Below are 5,455 nucleotides of genomic sequence, written 5' to 3'. Positions count from 1 at the left end.
CTCCCCTCTCACCTACCTACGATACCGTTCAGCGAGATTCATGCTACAACAAACATTTACATTCAAGTTTTTAACATCACATGATAAAGTACTTTAGCTTCAACGTTATGGAAATATATGTTCTTTATAGTAAATAACATCTCTGCTACAAGTAAAGCGATTCATCTGCTGCAGTCATATGAAACACAATTAAGGCGACGTCGCTCACGGTATCACGCGTGGCTGGAGCTGGGTATTCAAAACTTCATCATTATCCACAGCGGCATTATATATGCCGGCATGGCTGGAGATCTGGGGGGCGGGGGGCCGGGGGTCTTGGCTCCGTGTGGGGCTCCCCCCCACACTCTAGCTTCTACAAATGAGTATCGCAACAAATGGGGGCTCCCAAATGGACCATTTTGGGGGGCGGCGGGCCCCTTTGTTGGGGCCTGGGGGGCGTCTTCTTATATGACCCCAACACCCCTTCCCTTAGCTACGTCAATGAATTTAGCCATTAGACTTGAGCCTGTATCATGGAGACCGGCCCAACATTCTAGACCTCTTCCTTACCTCAAACCCTTCTGCTTATTCTGTCAAACTGTTCTCTCCGTTGGGCTCCTCCGATCACAATCTTATTTTTGCATCCTGTCCTATCGCTCCTGTACACCCTCTGGACCCACCGAAGAGGCGATGCTTCAGGCATTTTGCTTCAGCTCGGTGGGACGACCTGAGGATGTAGCTACTTTTCCGATTTCCCGTGGAATGATTATTGCTTCCAGGATAGAGACCCCTCTGTGTGTGCTCAGCGCATCACAGAGGTGATTGTCTCTGGAATGGAGGCATACATTCCTCGTTCTTTCTCTATTCCTCATGCTAAAAAGCCTTGGTTTAATCAAGCTTGTTCTCCTGCTGTCAATGATAGAGAGGCAGCTCAAAAAAGGTACCAGAGCCTTCAAACTAATGCTAATTATGAACTTTACATTTCTGCCCGAAATCGTGCCAAATCTATTCTCCGACTAACCAAAAATTCTTTCAATAATAGAAAATGCCAAAACCTTGCTTTTTCTAACTCTTCCCGTGACTTCTGGCATCTAGTCAAAAACATCTCCAACTTCACTTCTTCATCTTTCCCTCCACTCCTCAGTCCTGACGGCAACACTGCCGTCTCATCGATCTCTAAGGCTGAACTCTTCTCTCAAACTTTTTCTAAAAACTCCACTCTGGACGATTCTGGGCATATTCCTCCTACTCATCCCCCCTCTGACTCCTTTATGCCTGTTATAAAGATTCTTCAAAATGATGTTTTCTATGCCCTCTCTGGCCTCAATCCTCTGAAGGCTTATGGACCTGATGGAGTGCCTCCTATTGTCCTTAAAAACTGTGCCTCCGTGCTGTCACCCTGCCTGGTCAAACTCTTTCGCCTCTGCCTGTCAACATCTACCTTTCCTTCTTGCTGGAAGTATGCCTTCATACAGCCTGTGCCTAAGAAGGGTGACCGCTCCAATCCCTCAAAGTACCGTCCTATAGCTTTACTTTCTTGTCTATCTAAAGCTTTTGAATCAATCCTTAACCGGAAGATTCAAAAGCACCTTTCCAGTTCTGACCTTCTATCTGATCGCCAGTATGGGTTCCGCAAGGGGCGTTCTACGGGTGATCTCTTAGCCTTCTTAACTGACTCTTGGTCATCCTCTCTAAGCCGTTTCGGTGAAACCTTTGCTATTGTACTGGACATATCAAAAGCTTTTGATAGGGTCTGGCACAAATCTTTGCTTTCTAAACTACCCTCCTACGGTTTCTATCCTTCTCTCTGTACCTTTATCTCCAGTTTCCTTTCTGACCGTTCTATTTCTGTTGTGGTAGACGGTCACTGTTCTTCCCCTAAATCTATTAACAGTGGTGTCCCACAGGGTTCTGTCCTATCTCCCACTCTTTTTCTGTTGTTCATTGATGATCTTCTTTCCAAAACGAACTGTCGTATCCATTCCTACGCCGATAATTCCACTCTGCATTACTCAACTTCTTTTAATAGAAGACCCACCCTACAGGAACTTAACGACTCAAGGCTGGAGGCTGCAGAACGCTTAGCCTCAGACCTTACTATTATTTCCGAATGGGGCAAGAGGAACCTGGTGTCCTTCAACGCCTCAAAAACACAGTTTCTCCACCTATCCACTCGACACAATCTTCCAAACAACTATCCCCTATTCTTTGACAACACCCAGCTATCACCTTCCTCAACACTAAACATCCTCGGTCTATCCTTAACTCAAAATCTCAACTGGAAACTTCATATCTCATCTCTTACTAAATCAGCTTCCTCGAGGCTGGGCGTTCTGTACCGTCTCCGCCAGTTCTTCTCCTCCGCACAGTTGCTGTCCATATACGGGGGCCTTGTCCGCCCTCGTATGGAGTATGCATCTCATGTGTGGGGGGGCTCCACTCACACAGCTCTTCTGGACAGAGTGGAGGCTAAGGGTCTTCGTCTCATCAGCTCTCCTCCTCATACTGATAGTCTTCTACCTCTTAAATTCCGCCGCAATGTTGCCTCTCTTTCTATCTTCTATCGATATTTCCACGCTGACTGCTCTTCTGAACTTGCTAACTGCATGCCTCCCCCCTCCCGCGGCCCCGCTGCACTCGACTTTCTACTCATGCTCATCCCTATACTGTCCAAACCCCTTATGCAAAAGTTAACCAGCATCTTCACTCTTTCATCCCTCACGCTGGTAAACTCTGGAACAATCTTCCTTCATCTGTATTTCCTCCTGCCTACGACTTGAACTCTTTCAAGAGGAGGGCGTCAGGACATCTCTCCTCTCGTATTTGACCCTGCTTTCGGCCACCTCTTTTGTTTCTTTTTTAGGAGCAGCGAGTAGCGGGCTTTTTTTTATTATTGTTTTCTTTTTTTGTGTGCCCTTGAGCTGCCTCCTTTGTTGTAAAAAAAAAAAAAAAAAAAAAACTCATGCTGTCACCCGGGGCGGACCCCCCCCCCCCCGCCTCCCCCTTTACTACGCCACTGCACACCGGTACTGGTACTGGTACTAACGGTACCAACGATGGTGTCGGACGCAGCATGGGTCATGCTTTATTATTTTTTTTTAATTTCATATATCTATTAATTTACTTACTTATTTATTTATATATTTACACACACACACACACACACACACACACACACACACACGAACTATTAAGCTATTGATATAATCCTTATAAGATGTGTGTAGCCTAGCATCGTCGGTGTCACACTAACACATTTTCCGTCAACTTTTTCCGTCGTTTTTCTGAAAATCGTCGATATCTTGGCTGCGGCCTGTCACACACAAACGGTGTTTCGTCTGAAACTTTCCGTCGGCACAGACCAAGGAGTGTAAACAAACATGGAGTCCACGCTGCGGCAAAGATACGCTGCTCTGAACCTAATACTGTGTATTGTGAGACTTAGACGAGCTAAACAAGCCAAAAAGCGTGCATGGATGCGCTCATGGTTGGCTCGTCGGGAAAGAGAAAGTGTGTACCACAGGCTGTTAAAAGAGCTGAGTTTAGAGGATCATGAGACTGTGAAGAATTGGATCAGGTTGGACAAGAGCCAGTACCACAGACTTCTGGAGTTAGTGACACCTCTTATTGCCAGAAGTGACACCAGGATGAGGAAGGCTGTCACTGCAGGAGAGCGTTTGAGAGAGGTTGAAGCCACGCGGAAAGTCTCGGTCTTGGTCTTGGAAATGTAAACAAAGGCGGAAATTTGCAGGCGGAAACGATCCTGATCGTCTGACAAATTCATGCGATAAGTTCATACGGAGCGATGAAAAATCGACGGAAATCGCATTAATCGACGGAAAAAGTGCTAGTGTGACACCGCCTTAAAGGCGGTGTCACACTAGCACTTTTTTCCTACATAGTAGCATCATTTTCCATGGCGCCCGCCACGTCATTTTATATATATATATATATATATATATATATATATATATATATATATATATATATATATATATATATATATATATATATATATAAAGCATATTAAAATATAAGGCTAATAATAACTTTTATAAGATCATGTGTGTAGCCTATCACCCCAAGGAGTTCTCCCAACACTGAACGATAACGTTTCATAAATCTTCGTCCTTTGTTCTTCCACACTCAATTAGTATCATTTTATCATACGAGTTAAAATCATGTGCAAGTATTAACGTTGAATATTGATTTTATGTTACGGTTTGATTAAAAGAGTTGGACATTACAGTAATATAAATAGCGGAAAGATCAGCCATTGGTAGTTGCCAGAAAGCAAAGTCAAATTAATGACATGATAATTGTTTTAGCATTAAATGGATATTTTCACCCCCAACAAAGTACTGTTACCTTCTTTTATTTATAAGCAAGTGTTTTTATCAGGTATTTTACAAATTAATTGCTTGTGAATCAAATTAAAAAGGAAAACTCTTTAGTGCCTGTGAACGAAAGTCTGCGACTGTACATCTCCATGTTATCTTGGAACCCTTATAGCATTTGTCAACCTTTACCGAATAGCTGAATCCATGCGAGTCCACCAGTAAATTTCGTCCGCGTTTGGTATCTTTTTCAACAATGCTGTATGTAATAGTATCATGAAGTCTAACAGTGGGCAATGTTGAAGGCAATTGTGTCTCAGGCAGGATATCTTCTGGATGATCACAGTTGACAACAAAGCCGGATGAGACATTGAATGTTTCTGGAGATTGTGTTACAAACTGCGAATGGGATACAACAATAAACAGAAAAAAAGTGGGTAACGACAATGTTAGAAAAATAATTTTTTCATCAGGATCCGTTAAGTGGTATGGGCGCGAGAAAAATGTGATTGGGATTAAGCTTTGAATTATGAAAACTATATGAATCTGCTACATTGCCGATCAGTTACATATGATTGCTGAGCGAATTATCAAGAAAGCGTTGTTTGTGTTGTTGGGTTACTGAATCATAGGCACTTAAAAGTTTCTTCAAGCAAATGGCAGTGTAGATCTCTGGCTGTCTCACCTGTGCATCCATATCAGTATGTGCGTTACTCTCTGGTTCTAGGTTCATGTCCAGATCATGCTGGCTCAGTTCGCCCACAGGTACCGAGATAGGAGAACTTTCTGCATTAGGGTGTGGAGCAGATAAAATGGTAGACTGGTTAGTCCCTGAAGTGATATCATCATTGGTGTGACTGTCAGGAGCTGAACACGGAGAACAATACCAGCTGGGTAGCTCGTAGTCTCCGTTGACAATATATAAATACTGTTGCCTGGAAAAAAACTGTTGCAAGCACGATGTTGCCATCTGTCACATTTATCACACTGAAACGCATGCTGATTACGTCGTATTACTTTGGTACACAAAAGGCACGGTGGAGCTCTCTCTCGAGGCAAGTTGTCTGGACAGGGCAGAGGCAAGAAGTGCTCGACAGTGTCACCAAATGGCCTGTGATGAGTTTGGGTCGTGGTTTCGA

Source organism: Eriocheir sinensis, chromosome 61, assembly GCF_024679095.1.
Source record: "Eriocheir sinensis breed Jianghai 21 chromosome 61, ASM2467909v1, whole genome shotgun sequence".
Classification (NCBI taxonomy): domain Eukaryota; kingdom Metazoa; phylum Arthropoda; class Malacostraca; order Decapoda; family Varunidae; genus Eriocheir; species Eriocheir sinensis.
Note: the sequence above shows the minus strand (reverse complement) of the source record.